The following is a 15148-nucleotide window of genomic DNA, read 5'->3' as shown; positions in this document are numbered from 1 at the left end:
CAATGCGAGGCTGATTTTTTTTTTTAAGTCTGCCCCCAGAAACACGGACATAAAAAGCAAAATGACTTTGCTGATGAAAACACACTCATTCAGTAACGCAGAAAGCTTGATTTCAATGGAACTACATTATTACTAAAAGTGGGGTTTTTTTTTAACAAGAACGCAACTACTTTACTGTTATTTAGTGATATACTTCATGTGAAAATGCACTTCAAATGTTTTAACTTGCATATTAAAGGAAACTGATTTCAAAAACAAGGACAGGTTTTGAAACTATCCGCTGCCCAGCTCAAACCTGTCAGGTAATCAAATTGTTTTGTTCTCCTCCTCATGTTCCACAGTTATAAACGAATAGAAGATATGCAGAACCACAGGTGGTAAACGTGTTTGGAATAAACAGTAGCCCATGGTAGTATTATTGCTGCTGACTGCTCTTGTTCAAATGACCGTGTTAAATCAGAATACATGGTAAATCAAGTACTTGATAATTGATTATTGTCTGCATCGTACTGTTTATTTTTAGCAACCTGGCTTATATTTTTATGGAAATATATTTTCTTTTTATTTTCTTTTATTAATATAATACATTTATAACAACTCATTCCCTAACTGATGCAGTTCCAGGAGGAGGTAAGCTGTTGTCTAGATACTGCTGTGTAGGAATAAGATCCTGACAGGGCTATAAAGGGTACATTTTTTGCCAACACAAAATATTTGCCTTTTGGAAAATTCTTTGCAGGATCTGTGAAACACTACAGTGAGTATTTCTCATGGCCTTATGAGAGTCTCACGGTTCAGACCATGCAATAGAAACTTCAAACTTGTCCCATCTAACTGCAACACTTCATCTAAGCCTGCTGTTCTTGAGGTTCACCTAAGGGTGGAGGGGATCTTAAATGATCCTATAAGGGCCAGGTTGCCTGTCCCAAAGGTGGTTAGCCTCAGTATGTGTTTTGAAATTAGACCAAACTGCTTGGCTGTTAGAAAAGTGTGAATATGAAATACCAAGTCCATGAGACACCCAAGTGTCAGAGTTCTACTGAGATCTCTCAGGTCAGAGAATTGCAGACAATTGTTCAGCCATGACATCTAGAAAAACATATATTGTTTGTAAAAGCTGGACTGGCAAAAGAACCATTGTCCTGGAGCACATTTTTAAACTGGAAATCTTGCAGTGTTTCCACAGAGACAGAACAATTTGATTGTTTTAAAAGGAACTGCTACTGATTTTAAAAAAGTAAAGAGTTAATTACAGGAAGGTCAAGGCTGCATGCTCCATTTTAATTAAGTGTACTCTCAATATTATTTAAAATATGCAAGTCAAACAGTCCTTTAAAATAAGGAAAAAAGAACTCTTAATTTTCTCTATTTTAAACACAATTTTAAAGAAGTGCTCAGTGACAGCAACAAGATTCAGCTTGCAGATTGTGACACTGGAATTAAAATTTCCATATATGGATGTCTAGGTGGAAAAAAGTATCCACCCTTTCTAGCTCTTGGATCTGTGTGATACAGCCTGGACAGCTCACTTCGTAGTCAAAACCCACACTGGGGCTGCTGAATGTCTCTAGGTTCTATACGTGCCTTCATTATATTTTCACTGCCTGTAATGGAAAACCAGTCATCTTAAACTGTAAGTTAATTCTTACTTAAACAACCCTTAGGGTTTATGCTATACATTTGTTGTGGACTTCTAAACCCACTTTCTATGATACTATGGTGTGTGAACAAATCCGTTTTCCAACTTCAGTACCAAATCCAGTATTTACTATAAATGTCCAAGAATTTGAGATAAATCATTATTAGAAAGAATGAGATCTTTTTTCAAAAAAGTCTGGTCCAATGGGCTGATGATACATTTTCACTTTTTGAATGATCTTTCAATAAGAGCATATCCATCTGGAGAAAGGTTTCATTTCAAATTCATTAACAGTTTTAGTTCTGCTTTTGTTCCTGATTTTTTTCAACAGTTGAGTCTTCTTGCATTAATTCTATATTCTATAAATTATTTTGACTGAATAACTTTAATACTATTGTGTGTTCATGAGCTTTCCCTTCAAGTGCTTTCCCTGGTGCTTTCCCTGTTCATGAGCTTTCCCTGGTGCACAACAGTGATGTTCTCTATTTTATTTCATTTTTTTGGATGAACAGTACAGTTTAAAAAAGAGAAGAACAGCTTCTCAGACTTTTAGGGGCAAATGATTATGCAAATCATAAAATTTTGAACTGATAGTAGTTCTTGAACAGTATGCAATTACCTTAATGCCTCTAAGTAATGTAACTTCACAGTCTACAGTAGTCTAATTGGGTACCTTTCTATATACATAAGGTACAAAATATTTTTTGTCAGTCAAGTTCCAGTGACAATATACAGAAGTGGAATGAAACCCAAAAGATATTAAAAGAATCCTTCCATAAGAATCTCCCTGTTTAGAACAAATAAAAAAAAAAAAAGAGATATACTGACTTGTATACAGATGAACATTAACTACTAGCAATATGGGAAGTGTTTCTTTCAGATCAGGCTGTACATATATTAAAGTAGGAGAATTTTATATCTGTATCTCACAGGTACTTGCCTGTTTCTGTTTGTACTGTATGTAGCACTTCTGATGTATTCAGTTGACTAACATATACTTTAGATATAGACATGTACATTTAAAATCAATATTTGAAATTACTTTTAAAATAAGGTGAACATTATTTCCCACAGCTACAAACCATTTTTTATTGTTAATTCATGAATAATAAAACTGGATTTTCCCTTTTTTTTCAAGACTGAGTATTCACTTTGCAAGATAAAAATTACTTTGGCATAGCTATCAAGGGATAACACAGTAGCAGGGTTATGGAATGTTGTGTGATGTAATCATCTAATATACAATACAAGTTTATGTTCATTTTATTGCTTGAATTTTGAACAGCTTAACAGTCAGTCCATAGCAAATCTTGCATTAGAAGTCTCTAGTTAAACTTTTGCACTATGCTTAGTATTCTTCTCTACTGTTTACAGTTAAAACTTAGTAACAAGTAGGACAACTAAAGAGAGCATTCTTTATACTATCTAAGGAAGAAAGGGTCTGTTACTCTATTTAAATATGCTTTGCTTTTTCTCTGTCTTTGGTTCTATGTGATGATTGGCTTAATGCAGAAAATCTACTCATAACGTATAAGTTAGAGTGAAACAGACATTTTTTCTGATTATAAAAAGTAGGGCAAAATGTAAATACTAAAGGTAGTCTGGCCTCCCTCCCCCAAAAAAATTGTACTGTATTTTTGAGTAGTTTGTTCAATTAACTCTTTATAATGATTCTGTGGAAGGAAATTTCTAATCTAATGGAAATTTACTTAATAGGTATAGATGGAAAGCTGAGTATATGGTTTCATACTCACTATTTTCAGTGTTTCTGCATTTGTAAAGAGAAAGCCAGGAAGAACTTAGAGACCACCCCCTCTGACTTCTGTAGAGGTATACACCTCCAAAAGATTGATTTTTCATTACTTAACTATTTACAAAATGTCTCTCAGCTGTCTCACCAAAATGTCATAAGCCTATAGGAAATGGTAATGCATGTGTTCTAGGCATTATTCAGAAAGAAGCAGTTCTATCTAATTCACATTTGCACAAGACAAATGAGTGGAAGAGCAGAACTCAACAGAAACAGGAATCTCAGAGTTATCCTGCAAGTCAGCATCAGAACAGTGAAGTGAAAGGATCTCATGATTCTCACTGTGATACCCTGGTTTTTAGGTCATAAAATCTTTCTGATTCTTTATAAAAATGAATAACTTACTTAGTTTAAAAAGCACCTTGAAAGGTTCCATTTGCTTTGCAACCTATCTATTTTTCATTTTAATGCAGTAGCTGGTTGTTTCACAGGAGCTATCTACATCTCTTGGATCAACTTGGAATGTCTGGGAAAAAAAACAAGTATTCCATAACTCTGCAGTATTAATCAGTGTCCATTGTGCTTTGCCCATGATATGTTTTCTAAACAAAAATCAACTGACTAGTTACTGTGCAGATACTATTCTGCTAGTTACATAAAGGGAAAAAAAAAGTAAAATCTTTCAGCTGTCATTACACAGCACCAAACTTGCAAATGACAGACCTATAAAACCTGCTATAAATTCAGGGAAGTCTTTGTCCAGACACAATCTCTTTTACAAAGCATAAATTTCAGGAAGGGCTGGCTATTACAAGAATAAAAATCCCAAGATTTCAATCAGACTGTTCATTACAGTTGCTTTGGTATGGTTTTCTCTTAGTAGAATACAATTGTCCTTAGCTATCTGATCTAGCTATTGCAAGGGAAGGCTGCTGCTCTTCTTTTTCCTATGTTTTCTTTGCTTTTGAAAGTATATCAATTTAAGGGAGCCTAACTGTAATTAAACAATTAAATAACTTTTATTTTTGCATTAAAATTATCAAACACTTGATTCTGCTTCTTTTCTGCAACATATTCAGTCCCATTCTTGCTTATATATTATCCTGTCAAGGCCATAGCTTTGGTTCTGATGCTATCGTTCCAGACCAAATATCAGTTGAAGTGATTGAGACTTTTTTATCTAGTTGGTACCGAATTATATTTTAGTAGCCCAGTGGGGAATTATAAAAGCAATTACTTTTATTAAGAAGCTTAATTCAATGAAAAAACATTTTCAATAAACTTAATTGTCAACTTGTTGTGCCACTAAAAAGAAATACTGGACTAGGGCATCAGCAAAGCAAAGTGTTTCTTCTTTGAAAGTGTTTGTACAGTGAGCGCTAATGATTTTGTACTTTTGTGAATTACAGATCTTTCTTGAATTTTTAGTCTATTAATTCAGTTCAGCTGGGAAAATTGGAATGTTTCTAACTGCAGCATCATTTACTATGAATATTTCATAACTTTGACAATTATTCTGAATGCCTTTTAGTAAGAAGGTGTTTTTCAAGTACATTTTTCTTAAGAATTAATATTAAACACTTCTTATTCAAGTGCATAATTTGTATGCAGATGTAGTCTCTCTGATTTTGACCAGTTACTGTAGCTAACTTTTCATCACTGTTTACCTCAAGATCAGTAACATCTTGCTGTCTGCTTCCTGAAAACTGTGTCATCATTTTTTCAGTTGTTTTTCTGCATCTAATGTCAAATATTACTAAAATAGACTAACCCCTACAGATATCTAAAATAAATAACTAGCCCACTGTTATATTTTTTTCAAGTTGAGATTTTATTCTTAGGAAAAAGGATTGCAGATTGAGAGCATTATAATGTGGGCAATATATCTTTGATTTTATCTTCCTTTTATATCTACATAAATATATATCAATATTTTTTATATAAAAATATAAATCTCAAAATTCTCCTGAATTTATAGATCATTAAACAAACTTTCCATTTCTCTTGTGTTTTCAGGATATTTCTCTGTTTCCTCTTTGTCATTATTTAGTTTCTTAAAAATATGGAAAGTTAATATGAGTTAGTATTTGGAAGTTTTCAAGGCCAGGCTGGATGGGACTTTGAGCAACCTGATCTACTGGAAGGTGTCCCTGCCCATAGCAGGATGTTGGAATTAGATGATCTTTAAGGTCCCTTTCAACCCAACCCATTCTATGATCTATGATTTCATCTGTTTGCATCCATCAGTTTTTCCTCTGACCTCTTTATTTAACATTGTCTTTCTACTCTTTGCATATAAGTCATCGGTTTCATTTTTTTTCTAAGAATAAAAATAGAGTATATTTATGTAATTCCAACTAACAAAGATCTCTCCATTTTCACATATCTAGGATCCTCTCTGTAGCCACTGAAAATGGAAAAAGAAAATCACACCAACCTTCTTAATGAATATTCAGTAATAGGGACTAATTCCTCCCGCTGTACCTTGAATAGTATAATTTTATAACTTCTAATTGATTACAGTTGTGACATCTAATTAAAACTTTAAAATAGTGTGAAGTGAAGGATATTAAAACTCTAATTGAGGTCTTTTCATTGGCTGTGGTTTTCAGTCAAGTCAAAGCTCAGCATTTCTCCTAAATGCAGGGCACTTTTTCTTTAAGAAGGGGAGGAGCAGCTCTTGCGTACTTTCACTTCTAATCAAACTTGCAAATTTGGCCATTATGGGAATAGATTGATCCCTCGGGCTGAGAAAGTAGCTCAGTTATTTAAGAAGTAGCTTTGAGCAATTAATGGTTTTATCTGCATACTAAAATTGTTTTGCTGCAACATTTCTATTTTAAATGTAAGTGTGTCACTGTATGGCCAACTTTGCCACAAGTCCTTAGTGGAATCTTGAAAAACCTGCAAAGATCTCAGTCTCTGGAGGGGCTGTACTGTAACTGTACAAACTGTACAATACTGTATTGAATCCTTATAGGGACAGAGTGTTTGTACAGCATCAGTCTCATAAAATCTTCTCTCCTGTCCATTTCCAAATGCTTCATGCCAAATACTTTCAGTGTCTAACAGACCTTGCACTGAGTCTTTGTAAATTAGAATCCCTATTCTTATGTGGAAGTAACCCAAATTGTCCCTGCTTCCCATTGTGTGCATGTGGGTCAGCTGACAGACCAAAGATAATAGGTAAGTGCTTCACTTATGCTGAAACCTTTCTCCCAGTCAAGGTGCTAAACTGAGTGTGCCTTACCTGCTTGCTCATTGGCTTTCATAAAATTTACAAGAATTTATCATCCCTGAGATTTCTACCCTTCTGTTCTTCTTAACTATCTGTCAAGTTTAGTTGAAACTGACCACTGTATTAAAATATTACTGAAAGACAGATCCAAAAGGGATTAGGAAGACATAAACCTCCTTTCTTTTCTTTTTTTTTTCCAAAAAACCTGAACTTGGTTAAAGATAAGTTAAACCAAAATTCTCCCTAGTCATAATGTTATTAGATCATATGTTGACTTTTGAAGAGTTTTATACATGAGTAACATATTTTTTAGTTGCTATTTTACTTTAGAGAAGACTTCCAGCTTCAATTAGTCCATTAGTTCCTCTTGCCAATATGTCCCACACTACACTAATTAATGCTACACAGAAGTATTTCTCTTCCAGAAGTGATCTTGAATAGTTTTTAAAAATTACAATATATCAAGGCAGTCATGGCTTATTTCCTGGTCTTCCCAGTTGTCCAACTTAATTAATTATTTTTTCTGTACCTAACTAGAGTACTTTCTTTGTTATTCCTGCTGTCTGATTTCTATATTTGCTACCTGCATCACTGCTGAATTCTATGTTGTGTGTCAGTGTTTAGACTGCAATATATTATGATTCTGGTAGCTTATAATAACTGAATTGGGAGTGGATATAAGTAATAGCTACATCTATATTCTTCTTCTAAACCATTCCTGAAGAAACATCCTGCTAGGGGTTCTCTGCATGGAGGAAACCTTTGTTCAAATCAACTTCTTAAATTACATGGACTCCAGGCCACCCTTGCTATGCTACAGGTTACAACAAGAGTCCCTACTGCATACCAGCGAAAGTGCTTTTTGTACTTGATCTCTCTCCTCTGCCTTTTCTTTCTGCCTTTTTTTTTTCTGCATTCTGCACTTCTTATATGATGAAATCCCTGGTGAGGAACCCATCTGACTCTTTTCATCTCTGCCACTGGCTTCTATGAGGTAGAATAGGAAGGATAGTGTGGAGCAGACAAGAGTATTAAAGCCAATGCTGCCCTTTTGTAGACAAAGTTCATTACTACATTACATCCATCATAAGTCAGTTCTGAACAGGGACCATAACAGACAGACATATACAAATATAAATCAACAACTGCTGCAGACTCTAGGAAAAGAGTACAAAGGAGCATGGATGCATTTGTAAGAACACTTCAGCTATTTTAAGTTAAGCTTTTCTACTAAATCAAATGGGCATTAGTTAATAAAATGCTGTTATATCACAAAATCATGGAAAGTTAAGGGGTTAGAAGAGACCTTAAAGATCATCTAGTTCCAAACCCCCTGCCATGGGAAGAGACATCTCCTACTAGAGCAGGTGGCTCAAGGCCTTATCCAACTTGGCCTTGAACATTGCCAGGGTTGGGATGTCCACAGCCTCTCTGGGCAACCTGTTCCAGTATCTCAGCACCCTCACAGTAAAGAATTTCTTCCCAATATCTAACCTAATTTCCCCCTCTTTCAGTTTGTACCAATTATTCTTTTTCCTGTCACTTACAGTTCCTGACAAAGAGTCCCTCTCCAGCTTCCCTGCAGGCCCCCTTTAAATACTGAAAGATTGCTATGAGGTCTCCATGCAACCTTCTGTTCTTCAGGCAGAACTGCCCCAACTTTCTCAGCCTGAAATATGTCTTAGTTTTTCTAACAGTAAAATCAGCTTTGCAAATAAAAATAATTCCATTAAATATTCTGTCACCTTTGTTAAAAGCTGAAAGTTGTTTTTAAAAGCAGAGTACCAATTTGAATAAGACTTGAATTTATACTCATCTCTAAAAAAAATGGAGCTGTACATTTATGATGAACATCACAGAATTAAAAAAAATCAAAACCAACCAACCAAATGAAACAAAATGGGAGATTGTTGAACTTTGGCAATTGCAAGCAGTTTTTACATTTTCTTAAGGTGGTTCAGGTGAAGAGCTGGAGAAGGCCCTATGTATATCTTACACTAGGGCCCCATACATCTTAATAGCTCAGATGGCTGCACCTCTGATGGCTACTATTTGGAAATGCTGAGCAGGATATCTCCCTTTTCTTTCTACCAGGTCTACTTCCCTCAGTATCTATGTCAGGTGAAGCCTCCTACCTAAAAATCAGGGATCAATCAATAAAGAGTAAAAGTGGTGCATGATGTCTGAAATTCCTACTCACAAGTGCTAAAACACTGTACCAAGAATAACTGTATGCAGGTGGATGACTATTCATGCATATGGAAATGTACAATATCAAGGAGATAGTTTCCAGATAATAAGCCTGAATACATAACTGATAGAAATTAGCAAAATTTTCAGCATCAGGACTGTTTTTTGTTCTGAGAGAGGCTGTGCATGTGTACTCATATTAGCAGACAGACAGAAGTAATTCCATTCAAGACAAAGAGACTAGTCTTGAAAATAAAGGCTCATCAAAGTGTTTGTTATACATTGAAACAGGCTCAGCATTGCTAAGCTATTAACACTAAGGAAGAGTTTAAGAATATAGTTAGGTCATGTAGAAAGAAAATTAGAGAGATGAAGGCACAACTTAATCTTGCCACTTCTGTGAAGGATAACAAAAAGTCCTTCTACAGATACATCAATAGCAAAAGGAGGGGCAAGGAAAATCTCCATTCTTTGTTGGACATGGGTGGGAATATAGTTATCAAAGATGAGGAAAGGGCTGAGGTATTTAACACCTTCTTTACCTCAGTTTTCAACAGTAAGACAGGTTGTCCTGAGGACAGCTGGCTTCTGGAGCTTGTAGAAAGAGACAAGAATCTGAACAGCCCCCCTGTAATCCAGGAGGAAACAGTTAGCGACCCGCTGAGCCACTTGGATCCTCACAAGTTTATGGAACCAGATGGGATCCACCCCTGGTGATGAGGGAGCTGGTGAAAGAGCTCACCAAGCCTCTCTCCATCATCTACCAACAGTCCTGGCTCACTGGGGAGGTCCCTGATAATTGGAAGTTGGCGACTGTCAGCCGATCCACAAAAAGGGCTCGGAAGGAGGACCTGGGAAACTACAGGCCTGTCAGCCTGACCTCAGTGCCTGGTAAGGTTATGGAGCAGATCATCCTAAGTGCAATCACACAGCACCTACAGGGTGGACAAGGGATCAGACCCAGCCAGCATGGGTTTAGGAAGGGCAGGTCCTGTCTGACCAACCTGATCTCCTTTTAGGGTCAGGTGACCCGCCTGGAGGGTGAGGGGAAGGCTGTGGATGTGTCTACCTGGATTTCAGCAAGGCCTTTGACACCGTCTCCCACGGCATACTCCTGAAAAAGCTGGCAGCCCACGGCTTGGACAGGGGCACTCTGAGCTGGGTTAGGAACTGGCTGGATGGCTGGGCCCAGAGAGTGGTGGTGAGCGGTGCTGCATCCAGTTGGCGGCTGGTCACTAGTGGTGTCCCCCAGGGATCAGTGTTGGGCCCAGTTCTGTTTAATATCTTTATTGATGATTTAGATGAGGGGATTGAGTCCACCATCAGCAAATTTGCAGATGACACCAAGTTGGGGGGGAGTGTTGATCAGCTGGAAGGCAGGAGGGCTCTGCAGAGGGAACTAGACAGACTGGAGAGTTGGGCTGATTCCAAAAGGATGAGGTTCAACAAGGCCAAGTGCCAGGTCCTGCACTTTGGCCACAATAACCCCCTGCAGTGCTAAGGCTGGACACAGAGTGGCTGGAGAGCAGCCAGGGAGAAAGGGACCTGGGAGTTTGGGTTGACAGGAAGCTGAACATGAGCCAGCAGTGTGCCCAGGTGGCCAAGAAGACCAGTGGCATCCTGGCCTGGATCAGGAACAGTGTGGCCAACAGATTCAGGGAAGTGATTCTTCCCCTGTACTCAGTGCTGGTGAGGCCACACCTTGAGTACTGTGTCCAGTTCTGGGCCCCTCAGTTCAGGAAGGATATTGAGGTGCTGGAGCAGGTCCAGAGAAGAGCAACGAGGCTGATGAAGGGACTCGAGCACAAGTCCTATGAGGAGAGGCTGAGGGAGCTGGGGTTGTTCAGCCTGGAGAAGAGGAGGCTCAGGGGAGACCTCATCACTCTCTACAACTCCCTGAAAGGAGGTTGTAGCCAGGTGAGTTTCGGTCTCTTCTCCCAGGCAGCTATCAGTAAGACAAGAGGGCATGGTCTTAAGCTGTGCCAGGGGAGGTTTAGGTTGGATATTAGGAAGAAATTCTTTACAGAGAGGGTAATCAGGCATTGGAATGGGCTGCCCAGGGAAGTGGTGGATTCTCCGTCCCTGGAGGTTTTTAAGATGAGACTGGATGTGGCACTTAGTGCCATGGTCTAGTAACCATGGCCGTAGTGAATCAAGGGTTGGACTTGACGATCTCAGAGGTCCCTTCCAACCTGGTTGATTCTATGATTCTATGATTCTAAAATATAATAAAATCTGTTAAAATGACTACAGAAAACAGAAGAAGCATTAAATTTGCTAGTATACTCAAAATCTGAATGTAAAATATTAGCCAAAACAGTGCAACTAAAGGCAGTAGCAAATGCATGCATTGGACCTGATTTTTGTTTAATTTAGCTTTTAGAAACAAACATTTGCTTTGACACTTAGCTATAAGGTTGGAGTTTATATAAGCCAGATGAATATACATACTCCCATGGACTCAGTTTATATTAGAAACCAAACCAAATCTGGTATTCCTTGCTTGCCACTGTATAAGTATTCACATCAGAGAAACTCATTGCTCCAGATAACTTCAGTATAGAGAAGTAAAACATATATAAGTAGTCAAAAGGCTTGCTGTAAAACTAGTATAAATGATTGATTTGATTATCTAGGCAAACATTTAAAATCAATTTCCAAGTATGTGGTTCTTGCATCTTGCTGCTTAATGCTAAATTAAGCTAATTGACCTCTTGTTCTTTAAAACTTTCAGAAACCTAAGAAACCTTAGAAACATATCCATAATGGCTCTAGTTTTCATAGCTGGGACATTATGGTAATTCACGCAAAAGCTGAACTAGAGTCAAAGGCAAATTTATAGCCTTTTAAACAGCTTTATCTGATAGACCTTTCATAGCATCTCCAGCAGGTACTCATATCATCTTCAAAAGCGTCACCATTTCTTTTTTAAAATTTGTCAGGAGAATGAGAAAGTGACAACATCAAAATTTGAAGAACTTTTTCAAACTTTTTCTGAAGGGGTTCAAAGCCCTTGCCTTCCCTATGCCAGAGTTTCAGCATTCAGTCTGGTCTTGATGGAATCTGTCTCTGTAACTTCTTTTGAGGTAAAGAAGAGAAATTTTATTCTATCAGAATTCAGTTCAAAACATGGTTTTATAGACCCCCATGTGTGGAAAAGCAGCCCAGAAGAAACTGAAGACAAAATTAAGTTCTTGGCCCCTCTGGAGGAGTACCAGTACAGTACCATTCCAGGGGTTTTGGTCCTATTCATCTTTTCTGTGTTGGTCGGCATTCACAAATAGTGAAGGTTGATGAATTATCTTCTTGTGAGGCAAAATTTGCAAGTTTTAGGAAGAGAAGTCTGGACTGGGGCACTCAGGTCATGTACTTCAACCACTGGGCAACCCTGGGCAACCTGCTCTTGGTGATGTTGACTGAGCCAGGAGGGTTGGAACAGATGACCTCCAGAGCTCCCTTTCAACCTCAACCATTCTGAGATTCTGCTAAGTTTTTTTGAACATTACCTCTTCCCTTTGTGCCAATATTTCTGAGTAGAAAACCAATTCCCCCGTGGTTTGCACAGACCTTGATTGCATGTTTACAGTGGAAATGATTGAAACGTATTTTATTTAGTCTCCCGAAGATGATATAAAAGGAAACAGCCCACAGAAGGCCTAGGCATTGATCTGTTAAGTACCAACAAAAATAAGGAATTTGTGGACATCTTTTAAAGTAGAACTTTAGTTACACATGAATTTTTTTTTTCTGACTGAATATTTGAGGTTTGTTGTCTTAAGGGAGGATTTAAAAAATTGCAGTCTTAAAGCACAGTGCTGGTTTTATGTGCATAGATCCTGGATGTCAAAGTCAAGTAGTGGACCACCAGCAGAACCAAAGTATACGGCAAAACTATCTAAGCATGCCACTGAGTGCTTTACTTACAGGACCTTCTGCTCTCAAAAAAACACTTCCCCTATTTTGATCCTTTTCATGTTGTGTAAATCTAGAATAAACTATGTTGGTATCTGTGACAGTGCAACTAGAAGAGAACTTAACTTTTAACTAGCATGTCTCATAAAACAAAATACAAGCACAAAAAATGTATTGATAAATTTCTACATTTTTCCCTGAAATCTGCATGTAAATATGTTCCCAGAGAAATGAGTGAAATATTTTTTGTTACATACATGTTGAAAATGCTAAAACACATAAACATTTTAATGATAGTAGGCAGTATTAAAAATAAAAAAGTTTATTAACTTTTCAAAAATTTTTAGAAAAAAATGAGTTAATTAGTATCTATAGTGTAACACTGATGTGTATTTTATATATAAATATTTCTAAATATATCAGTGAGGAAAAACAGCAGTACAAGGTACATAAAAGTAAAATGTATGTTTCTTTAGGAATCTACTGTATTTAAAACATAGCAAAATATCCTTTATTACATTGCTACAGAATATGTTATCCAATTTGTTTTAAATAGATCCCTGACTTTTCAGCAAAACAAAACTCAGATGAAGAAAAAATTCATAAATTCCACCAAAAACTGTACAAGAATCTGAAACTTAAGGACTATAAATCGAGTAGGTGCTTGCTAGCCACTATTTTCTGTTCTTGATTTCACTTCTTTCTCTGATTCTCTTCAATCTTAAAAAAAAGTTTCTTTTTGGAGACTGTTGGTGGCTTCCTTTTTAGTAACTTGAAGGAAAAGTTCTTTTCTTCCCCCCCCCCTTACCTTTTCTGCTTTTCTTAATTAATTTTCACTGATATAAACCATTTTTGGAGGCATGTTTTTCTTTGTCTTCATTCCATCAGCCCTCTGGAAAACCTTTCTTTTAAAGTAATTAAATGTAATTAATTCTGTTCTTATTATTTTCTTTCAATTTCCTTTAACAGATAAGTCTTCTTAACGATTTCTAATTTATTTCATCTTTCCAAATCTAAACACTCTGCCTTGCTTTTAAGTTCAGTTCTCTTTGAGTCATAATAATACACATACCTTTTGAATATGTAGCATAATGGTACAAAAACCCTAACTCTAGATGCTGATTGTGTTGTTAATTATTCTCAGCAGTCAGGTATACTCAAGTTAATATAGTTTGATATATATGTCTAGCTTACTTAAACAGCATATTTCCTTCCCTCTATTGTTTTTCCAAAAAATTTCTCTCCTGAACACATTTAATAAAAACACAAATGAACTGGGACTAATTACTTAGTTAGATCTAACTAGTTAGAAATGCAAGTTTTGAATTCTTCTTGACTGTTTTATGACAAGTTATACTCAAAAAATGAGTAACAGGGATATGTGTAAGTTTTAATTTCATCTGTACTTTAAAATAGTTTCTTATAATTCACTTTCTGATGTTCACTTTTTACATGTTGCTTTTTCATGCTAAGGAAAATTGTAACACCATTAGTCCTCTATGTATTCCTTTTCCTCTCTTCTCTTTCCTTGTGCTGCATCAACCAGGAAAATGTTACCATTTTCTTTTATGGTTTACATTGAGAGTATTTTCATGGAAATTCCTAGATTAAATTAAACCTGTGAATCCTTCCTCTGTTTTTCTCTTCATTATTGATTCCTTAGCTCTTTAGTCAACTCTGTCCTTCTTTCTCATCTTTGTAAGTTCCGCACCTTTGTTCTTGGTTGTAAATCATTTTGTACTAATACTTGTTTAATTATAATCTGTTAACTATAATCTGTTAACTATAATCTGTACTGTGTCTGCAGCAGACATATTCTGTTCTATGTTGCCACTGTCAACTCTTAAATCTACGGAAAAGTAGCTATTCTCACTTCTGTTCTGTTTTGTTCCTCTCATCAGAAATAACGTAGACAGATGACTCTCAGAAATTTCTTCTGTGTATTTATTCTTTTAGACATGACATCTTACTGTTGTCCTTTCATTGATCTACCTGCAGGAAGTGCATGTGCAGGCATGATGTTAAACATAAGTAGCATGAGCAAAGCAAAATTTAGAAGAAATTTGGAAAATAGAGGAAGAAATGAATCCCTCAATGTCTTTCATTTTGTATTTTAGTGACAAGAATCATCCCTGCACCAGATTATTACAGTGAGTGAACTAAAAGCATCTAACTTTAATAATTTTGTCCACCAGTTTTTTTGATTACAATTGACCGGAGATTATATTATACTACAATTGCACTTGCACTAAGTTTAAAATATAGCAGAAAGCCTTCCTATAACAAATTACATTGGCTGTTGAATGATAAATAATAATTCTGCAATACGTTTTAAAATTCAACAAATGTTTAAGGGCATGTCATTTTTTCACACAGTTGAGACTGTTCAGTAAACATACATATGGTAATTAATGTATTA

At 36.5% G+C, this 15148-nt stretch overlaps 1 protein-coding gene across 1 annotated transcript in view; it reads left to right on the top strand.

Moving 5' to 3' along the window:
* The window catches only part of DGKB (diacylglycerol kinase beta), a 394620-nt gene that overhangs the window by 29813 nt on the left and 349659 nt on the right, over positions 1-15148 (top strand). The gene's annotated exons all lie outside the window — the stretch shown is intronic.

This window comes from Neopelma chrysocephalum, unplaced genomic scaffold (genome assembly GCF_003984885.1).
Source record: "Neopelma chrysocephalum unplaced genomic scaffold, ASM398488v2 Primary Assembly neopelma1_67, whole genome shotgun sequence".
Classification (NCBI taxonomy): Eukaryota; Metazoa; Chordata; class Aves; order Passeriformes; family Pipridae; genus Neopelma; species Neopelma chrysocephalum.
The sequence above is the reverse complement of the archived record's forward strand: the minus strand, read 5'-3'. Positions and strand labels throughout refer to the sequence as shown.